This window comes from Dama dama, chromosome 22 (genome assembly GCF_033118175.1).
Source record: "Dama dama isolate Ldn47 chromosome 22, ASM3311817v1, whole genome shotgun sequence".
NCBI lineage: Eukaryota > Metazoa > Chordata > Mammalia > Artiodactyla > Cervidae > Dama > Dama dama.
The window spans coordinates 20,052,918-20,063,671 of NC_083702.1; positions in this window are offsets into that span (position 1 = coordinate 20,052,918).

Here is a 10,754-nt window from a genome sequence, read left to right on the forward strand (position 1 = left end):
CCTTGACCAACTAACTCCCTTATCTACATTACATTTTTGCTCAAGTGTTATCACTGAGTTGACTATATTACTTGCAGTCTACCACTGAAAACACTCATAAAATCCTCTCAACTTACAATTTTTTGCATAAAATTAACTAATTTGCAACATACTGTATAATTTATATGTTTATTATGGTTATCTTTTTTATTCCTTGTCTCTTCCCATGTGATTTAACCTCTATAAAGACAAAGATCTTTGTCTCATTGACTGATCTATCACACCCTTGAAGTATACCTGTACAGAATGGCTACTCAGTAAATTAAATGGAATATATATTGCGAAGGAGACATCTAACCACTTCATTCTTGGAGTTGAATATGGCCAGAGATCCAGAGTGAGCTGTGCACTTTGTCTGGCCATCCATCCAAGTTTTTTCACGTTCAGATTGAAAGAAGCAATTATTATTGATTCGGCTCCAGCTTTGTGGACATGTAATTGCATCCTCAGAGCATGTCTTGTTGTAGAAGATCACTGGATTTTTAGCTAAAATTAACACAGTAATTGAGGGGGGGAAATGAAGAAAGTGTAAGAAAATGAAAGAGTTTCACCTTCACTGTAAAAGATTCTCATATATTTCAGACTGAGAAAACGTATGTTATCTCCATGTTCAAACGATTTAACTGACATAATTCAGGAAAATTAAAGATCAAGAACAGAGCATAAAACAAATCACCATTGAAGAATGCAGATCTATGTATAATTTAAAATGGTAATAATAAACAAACTTTCAGAAACTCAATCTTCTTTAGACATTTTTCCTTTGATTTTTTTTTCATACTACTGGTATTTTCTTTATTTACCAGTTTTTTTTCCCTGTAATTTACTATGGTGGCTGGGACACATCTCATGATAAATAAGGTATTTCTCCCTGTTAATTTCAGATACTTGGCTCCCTATTGCTGACTTAAGTGAGACTAGATTGTCTTTCAAAAACAGCACCTCTCATTAAAATTGTTCCTTTATCTTTAAACGCAAAACGATGGAGGGGAAAAAATGTTGAACTCTTACTAACATTCAGTTTTTACTCTCCAACTTACTGCCACTAGGTAGATAAAATTACTCATGAAAGTGTAACAATCTTCAGAGAAATTAGGTTTAATAAAGAGGACACCTCTAACCCACAGCTGAAAGAAATGACTGGTCACACTTAATCCCCTGAATTTGAAGACCCTCAAACTGTATAATAAACCAACAGTATGGGACTATACATATGAGTTCTGGTATAAACGTCAAGTGGAAAAACTCAGGTCACCAATATTGATTTCAAAATGATTTTAAAATGTCAAGTTCAAATAAACATCTTGTTCAAAAATCAAGTCTGTGGCTCAGAACTTGGGTCACCAGAAAGCCATGTTTTCTAATTCACTCACTACTTTGTTCATTCATTTATTCATTCAACAGTTATCATTTGAGCTGCCACCGTGTGCCAGATACTTTTGTAGCTTTAGAAATACAACTCTATAAATAAGATACAAAAATCCTTCCCCTAAATGGGACTTACATATCTAATAAACTATACTAGTTTGTCATAAAATGCATCAAAGTAAAGGGGATTGGGATTGTTGGTGGAAAGAGGTGCAATTTTAATGCAATAGTCCAGACAGTGTTCCATGAGATATTTATTAAAGATTTGAAGGAGGTAGTTAGGGGGGCATATTCACATACAGGGGAAGAGCTTCCCAAACAAAAAGAAGACCTAGGACAAAAGACAAAGATGAACGTGTCTTCCTTCTTCACAAAGTAGTAAGGATGCCAGAGGACTAGAGAAAAATGAAGTAGTAAGAGATGAGATCACAGAGATAACTGAATGATCAGCTCCAGCAGAGCCTTGTGGCCGTTAGTAGGATTTTGGCATCACTCCAACAGAATAAAAGACCTCTGCAGCATTTTGTACAAATCTGATTTGTCTCAAAAAATTGTTAAAAATAGACTCTAGAACTGTACTGCCTGAAATGGTGTGAGTATTGAGCACCTGAAATATTGCTAGTCCAAATCCAGGTGTCTTACAAGTATAAAATGCACACTGAATATCAAACACTACAAAAAATAGTATGAAGATCTCAATAATGTTTACATAGCTACATGATGAAATGATAATACATTGACTACGTTTGAATTAAATAAAATGCAATTAAAACTGTTGCAATCTTTCTTTAATTTCAATGTGGCTGTTAAAATTTAAATGATATTTGTGACTCACATTATATTTTCACTGGGCATGTTGCTCTAGAAGGTCAAGGGTGGAAGAGAGAAGAAGATTTAGAAGATAGAAAATGTGAATTGGGAACGATCAAGAGGGTAGAAATGATGAAAAGTACTCAGATTATAGCCATATTTTGAAAGGCCAGGCAGAATTTGCTGATTATGTTTGGGGCTTGACAGTGGGGAAAAGATTCAAAAAAGGGCTATAAAGTTTTTGTCTCGAAAACTGGAAAGATAAAGTTGCTATTTCCTGAGATGAGGAAAACCACAGATAGAAGGGGCTATAGGAGACAGAAGTTTAAAATTTCAGCTTGGACAATGCTAGGTTTGAGATGATTGTTAGAGAGTCAAGTAGGTGGATTTAACAATTTGGAATTCAGTGAGAAAAACCAGACCAGAGATATATATTTGGAAATCATCAATGCTAATGTAAAAGTTTTAAGTCTGGTTCAGGTCACCAAGAGTACAAAGGCAGATGAAGAGGGGACCTGCTCTAGGACTGAACTTGGGGCAAAGGTAAGAGGTCAGGGAGAAAATAAGGAACAAATACAAGAAACCTGCAAATAAGCAACAGATTAGGTAGGAAGCAAGGCATGAGAGAATGCTGTTTTGGAAGTCAAATGAACAAATCATTTCCAAGGAGAGAGACAGTGCTGACTACTGCACAGATCAAGTTTGATAAAGACTAAGAATTTATCTGGAAGTTACTAATGGACTTGTAAGGTAAATTTGGTAGAAAAAGAAATGGGAATCTGAACAGAGTAGATTCAACAGAAGACAGCAAAACAGACATTAGGAAAAGCTAGCAAAGAAAATTTTTCAAGGAGGCTACTGTACAGAGGAGAAAACAAATTGGTAGATGAAGGAAGAGTAAAGTCTAGAGAGTTTGCTTTTTTTTTTTTTTTGGACAGGGGAGAGTAGGAGAGATATCACTATATCATGTTGCCCATGAGGATATTTCAGTTGAGCGTGAAAAGGCTGATGATGCAGAGGAGACAAGATTTACTACAGTAATACCAATCAGGTAAGAGGCTATAGGCTAGCATAGAACATGAACACTGAATCTACATAGTACCAAGAATCCAGATAGAGTTTACGGGTAGAGATAGAGGTAATACAATAGGTGTGGTGATGAGAGTTATTTGGAAGTTTTCTACTAATTGTCATAAAAATGCCATGCTGGACGAAGCACAAGTTGGAATGAAGCTTGCCAGGAGAGATATCAATAACCTCAGATATGCAGATGACACCACCCTTATAGAAGAAAGTGAAGAGGAATTGAGGAGCCTCTTGATGAAAGTGAAAGATGTGAGTGAAAAAGCTGGCTTAAAACTCAATGTTCAAAAAACAAAGATCATGGCATCTGGTCCCATCACTTCATGGCAAATAGATGCAGAAGCAATGGAAACAGTGACAGAATTTATTTTCTTGGGCTCCAAAATCACTGCAGATGGTGACTACAGCAATGAAATTAAAAGATGCTTGCTCCTTGTAGAAAAGTTATGACCAATCTAGACAGCATTTTAGAAGGCAGAGACATTACTTTGCCAGCAAAGTTCTGTCTAGTCAGAGCCATAGTTTTTCCAGTAGACATGTTTGGATGTGAGAGTAGGACCATAAAGAAGGCTGAGCACTGAAGAATTGATGCTTTTGAACTGTGGTGTTGGAGAAGACTCTTGAGAGTCCTTTGTATTGCAAGGAGATCCAACCAATCAATCCTAAAGGAAATCAGTCCTGAATATTCATTGGAAGGACTGATGCTGAAGCTGAAGCTCCAATATTTTGGCCATCTGATGCAAAGAACTGACTCTTCGGAAAAGACCCTGATGCTGGGGAAGATTGAAGGTGGGAGGAGAAAGGGACAACAGAGGATGAGATGGTTGGATGGCATCACTGACTCAATGGACACAAGTTTGAGTAAGCTCCAGGAGTTGGTGATGGACAGGGAGGCCTGGCATGCTGCAGTCCGTGGGGTCATAAAGAGTCAGATATGACTGAGTGACTGAACTGAATTAAGCTATAAGGTTAGAAGCAAAGATATAGATTTGACAGTGAAGATGTGGAAAGACTTCCTAAAGGTTTGGAGAGAAAGGATAAAGTATAAAATAATCATCTGTGGAAGTGAAAGAATTAATGCACTAGCAGAATGTAATATAATTGCTAGATCCCAACCCACTTCTTTTTAACTCTATCCTAATTGCACCTGGTATGATTCTCTGATGCTCATGTTCTTTTTCTCCTCAAAGTCATGCTCACTGATAAATGCCTACTTGATCTCCTGATTCAGCATAAATACTCCTCCCATCACAAAGCCTCACTTGACTACTAGCGAAGCGAAGTGAAAATCACTCAGTAGTGTCTGACTCTTTGCAAACCTGCAGACTATAGAATCAGTGGAATTCTCTAGGCCAGAACACTGGAGCGGGTAGCCATTCCCTTCTCCAGGGGATATTTCCATCCCAGGTATTGAACCCAGGTCTCCTGCATTGCAGGCACATTCTTTACCAGCTGAGCCACAAGGGAAGCCCAACTACTAGAGGTAGACTTATAATCTCTTCTTCTACTTCAGACTGAATGTACTTATACTCAGTAGTTATTCTCTAGTGGTTCAGGCAGTAAAGAATCTGCCTGCCAATGTAGGAGAACCAGGTTCGATCCCTGGGTCAGGAAGACCCCCTGGAGAAGGAAATGGCAACCCACGCCAGTATTCTTACATAGAAAATCCCATGGATCGAGGAGCCTGGTGGGCTACAGTCCATGGGGTCATAAGAGTCAGATGCGACTGAGCAACTGACACTTTTTTCTTATCATGTTTACATGCTTTTTTTCTTCAGTTAATAATGAATTAATTCCAGGGCAGAAAATCTACTTTTTTTTTTTTCCATTTTGATATCATCATATGCCTGAAGTTCAAGAGATATTTATTAAACAAATGATCATTCTAGAAGACAAAGCAGAGTAACTAATTTTGAAGAAAAACTAGATGGCTCTGGTAGGGAGAATATTTTCTGAGTCCAGTTGTTCAGTGAAGGAGAAAGAAAAGCTAGTCACTGGTATAACCAAATCAATATTAATACAATCAATATATTTTTAGCAGAAATTGTTTACTCACATTTTTGAGGAAATCCTAACACTGCCCAAAGAAGAAAGGCGATACCTCCACAAATCATACTTGACATGATTAGCATTTTCTTTGTTGCTATACCTGTGGAAAACATGTCACTGTTTATCTTGTAAAGAAAAGTGAACGGGAGGGGGATCAGGATGGGGAATACATGTAAATCCATGGCTGATTCATGTCAGTGTATGACAAAAACCACTACAATATTGTAAGTAATTAGCCTTCAACTAATAAAAATAAATGGGGAAAAAAAAAAAAAAAACCAGAAAAGTGAACAAGTAAAGAAACAAAAGGCCCAAATAATATTTCCCCTCTATCTTCTCTACATGCTATAGTTCACAACCCAGTAATTAACACTTAGGAAAATGAGGAAAGGCACAAAGATCTAATTTGCAGCAGCAGCAGTCTCAAAAGATCTTTGGCTCCACTTTTTGGTGCCATTTCTGAGAACTATGTTACTCAATCTTCTGCCTGGATTCCAGAACAGAAAAACAAGTTTCTTCTGGTGCTTTTTAATGAAATACTGCCTTTTTCAAGGGATGGGGGAAATCTGGTGGAGAAGGGTAGATCCACAATTTCTCTGAAGTCTTTGCTTTATAAAGAAGATTGTTTTACTTCAGGGTCAGATTATGTATGATATAAACCAAAATTCTGAGGATGCAAGGTGGGATCAAGAAAGGATGCTCAGTTCCTGTATCCGAGGACAACTTCTGTCTTCCCTCTTACCTGGCCTTTTGATCCTCTGCTCCACAACATTCCTATTCTCAGTTCTTTCACTCTCCATCTCAGACTCTCAAAGAAAAGGCTCAAAAGGAAAAGGCTCTTTGACAGTCACAACTGATGGAATAATCCCGGGGATGAACTGATAATTACATCTGATCCTCACTGCAGGAAAGCAAGATGCCAGTTTTCCCGGGGAGCGGGCGGAAGCAAGATTCAACTGGAAATAGTGCAGCAGTCTAGCATCCTCCAGTCAATCTCGGCACTGGACTTCAGGCGGATGCCGCCTTGGCCCGCGCATATCATGTGTCCTTTTCTTTTACGAATTTATGAACCTGGGTAGTAACGGCTACCAGGCGATTACCAACCGGTACCCTAGCTGCAGGGGCGCGGAGGATCAGCAGCCTGGGATTGGCTGGAGCGCAGTGACAACTCTGAGAATTTCATATCTGATTGGCTCCTTACCTCTCACCCGCTAACTACTCAAAGCAGAGCCCAGAAAGGCCACTGTGCTCCAATTTTGGCTTCTTTATATAGTCTCCCGAAAATCTCAAATCTGAGACAATTTTACACGGTGGGCTTACAGTCCATGGGGTCATAAAGAATCGGACAGGACTGAAGCAATTGAGCACGCACGCACGCACTTCAGAAGGAGTGTTTAAAAGTTTCAGACACAAAGAAGAAAAGGATAAAACATGAGGTTTGTAATGAATATTACAAATAGATACAATGACAGGTATGTGGGTGGAGGGGTGGGGTCGGGTGGTCAGGAAACAGCTTCCTTCGGTTTAAAATAAATTTTTCTGCCTATACAAATATTTTTTTTCATTTATTTTTATTAGTTGGAGGCTAATTTCTTTACAATATTGTAGTGGTTCTTGTCATACATTGACATGAATCAGCCATACATTTGTCTTCATTTTTCTAGCTGACCTTTTCCAATGCAATTATGTGCAGACTGACCAGATTTAGCAAATTAAAACCTAGAATTTCCACTTAAATTTGAATTTCAGGTCAATAATGCATATTACAAATAAATAGAAATATTGCATGAGGCATACTTACTTGAAAAACGTATTATTTTTTTATCTAAATTTACAATTTAACTGACTAAGATATTCAGGTATCTTATTCAGTTAGTTCAAAACACAAGTTGTTTTTTACCTGACAACTTTACTTAGATGCAACATTTTTTAAATCTTTTAAATTGTTAGGTGTTCCAGGGCTTGTGTGGGGGTTTTCCTCAATTCTCTGTTTACATTTCTCTGTGAACCTTAGGTTGTGACGCAGCCCAGGGACAGAACAGGAAAGGAGCAGGGAACAAAGAGAAGACAGATTGCTGTCCCTTTAAAGGTGAAAAGAAACTAAAGAAAGTGGAGGTAGAAAAAGAGGACATGAGGTGCTGAGAAGCAGATGTGGAGGACTCTAATGCAGGCAGTTTATTTTGAAAGTGAGAGAAACAGTGAGGGAACAAGAGAATTGAAACAGGAGGCCTGTCAAGCAAGTCACCACTGTGGATATCTGAAGATTCATTTAGCAGAGGAATTCTAGCAGCCATGGTTAACACCATCAGGCTGTTCCCCTCTCTGTCATTTTCAGCTGTAATGAGCTTCTCTTGAGCCTGAGAAGGAGAGCTTGCTGTTTTGCCTTCAGTGGCATAAGGCTCTTGTTCCCTAGGGAAGAAATTTCAGGTTTTGTGTCTTTTCAACAATGACTATTCATCTCCCCAGACCTGAAACATAAGGGAAATTTGCCTATATGTTGTGACCTGCTTTCAAACTTACAGCATCCAGTGAAGTTTGTAAAGTAGCTTCAGGTATCTGTGATTTACCTTTGTGTCCCCAGTTCTCAGGGTGTCTGTGCTCTAAAGCAAAACCACAGTCTGCCTTTAGCAACTTGTTAAACATTTTGGCTGAATTCTTTATAACAGCTTCTATGAATTGAGTATTTTCCCCAGGTGAGCAAGATTGCATGCCCTGTCTTTCTTTGAAGGTACTTGTCTTTTTCAGATTTCAGCTTAGCTGACTGCCCTATAACCTCAGAGCCCTGATAGGTTTAAGCAAAGTTATGAATTTGTGGATGATGCAGCTCTATTTAGTTGTAAAAGCGGGAGTGATCGACTTCCCACCCTGCCCTCAGAGTGTCGCTGTTTCTTCCCTTCCAGGGGCTCTGTCCCAGGGACCCAGCCTTGCAGCCCTTGCAGGCTGACGTGTTTGCTCAGTTGCAGTGGGATAAACTTCCACCACTTGCAGTCAAGCTTGCCATCAAGACCTGAAGGAATTAACTAATACTGAAGCTTCAGGGTAGGTCCTGTAACTCTCCAAAGTAACCGGCTGCAGTGCTTAAGACAATCATTTGATTCATTGCATCACAGTTCCGGTGACAGATTTTGACACATCCAGCAGTTACAGACATGAGGATGAGGGCTGGTGGTTTCTGTGGTTAAATGCTTAGGCAGCAGAATATGGGAGAAGTGTGGCTTTCCCATGCGATAGTGCTGTGACCAAACCACATAGAACTCAGCCCTTGAACACACTAGCAAGGAAGTGCTAAATTCCTAGTCAGGCACCTAAAACCCACTTGCAGCATCAGAATCTCCTTCCTGGAATCTGACATGCAGACCTGCCTAAATACTGTGCATAACCCCATGTTGTGAAAAAGGAGAGGAGAGCTAAGCAACTGCTATGCTTTCTGTATCTGTGATACTGTTCCCTAATAAATGTTCTGTTGGGAATGCATTGCTTGACCATTAGCTTTTAAATATGTATGTGCTCGGTAGGTGTTGTGTAATCAAAGAAGGGCCATCTCCCTGTTCTGACCACAAAACTGTGGCTTGTATCACATAAAACTGCCTACCAAAAAATTATTATCCAAGTTGAACAGAATTTGTAAAACAACTGATAAGGCAAACTCAAGGGACTCATGTAAGGCATGTAGAATATAAGTAGACTATAAGTCCCTTATATTCTAAGTAGAATATAAGTAGAATATAAATCCCTTATATTCTACATGCCTGCTAGAAAACAAACAAATAAAAACCTCTCTTTGTAGAAAAATATCATTCATAATCTTTACTGTTTTTATAAACTTGTGCATGTGCTAAGTCACTTCAGTTGTGTCAGAGTCTTTGCTATGCTGTGGACTGTAACCCTCCAGGCTCCTCTATCCATGGGATTCTGGAGTGAGTTGCTATGCCCTCCTCCAGGGGGTCTTCCCAACCCAGGGAAACCCAGGTCTCTTGCATACATGGCTGACATTTAATGAAAAATTGTGAAGCATCCTAAAAAAAAAAAAAAAAAAAAAACAGACTAAATGACAAAACTTTAATTGACAAGTCAAGTAATAAAAACTGACCTATAGATACTTCAGATACTGATGATATCAGATAGGAAATTTAAAATAAAAATGATCAGTGTGTTCAAGTAGAGAGAAAAGAATAAAGAATTTCCACAGCATAGAAATAATTCAGGAGTCAAATGAAAACTCCAGAACCTAAATGAGTTAGAAATGAAATTAAAAATAATTTAATTAAGGATTAAGTGAGGGCAAAACGGAATTCAAGAGATAAAAGTGTTTAGTCACTGGCATAAAAAGTCCACTTTTAATGTTTGTACTTGTTTTTCTCTTTGGAACCTGTCTATGGGTCTCTTTTTTGAAACTGAATATGTCACTATGACTGTGGTCTCTGTATTTTGGAATGAAGTTACCCTTCTCCAGAAAAGAGTCACATGTTACTTCTCTCAGGATCCAGGACTTGACAAATTTTGACCCCTTAATCCATGAATAAAGGTTCAAATTTCTTGAAAACACAGATGATTGCAACCTGGGCTGCAAGACTTTCAAAGGGCTTGTTTCTTTTTGGTTCAATCTTACAGTGAAGGTAGAATTATTTGAGCCCCTATCTCATAGAATTTAGAAAAGGCAGAGGAACCAGATAAATGGATTTAGAAAAGGGAGAGGAACCAGAGTTCATATTGCCAACATCTGTTGGATCACTGAAAAAGCAAGAGAGTTCCAGAAAAGCATCTACTTCTGCTTCATTGATTACATCAAAGCCTTTGACTGTGTAGATCACAACAAACTATGGACAATTCTTCAAGAGATGGGAATACCAGGCCACCTTACCTGCCTCCTGGGAAATCTGTGTGCAGGTCAAGAAGCAACAATTAGAACCAGACAGGAAACAACAGACTGGTTCCAAATTGGGAAAGGAGTACGTCACGGCTGTATATTGTCACCCTGCTTATTTAACTTCTATGCAGAGTACATCATGAGAAATGCCAGGCTGGATGAACACAAGTTGGAATCAAGAGTGATGGGAGAAATATCAATAACCTCGGACATGCAGGTGACACCACCCTTATGGCAGAAAGTGAAGAGGAACTGAAGAGCTTCTTGATGAAAGTGAAAGACGCGAGTGAAAAAGCTGGCTTAAAACTCAACTTTCAAAAAATGAAGATCATGGCATCTGGTCCCATCACTTCATGGCAATTAGATGGGGAAACAATGCAAACAGTGACAAACTTTATTTTCTTTGGGCTCCAAAATCACTGCAGATGGTTACTGCAGCCCTGAAATTGAAAGACACTTACTCCTGGAAGAAAAGCTATGACCAACCTAGACAGCATTTTAAAAAGCAGAAACATTACTTTGCCAACAAAGGTCAGTC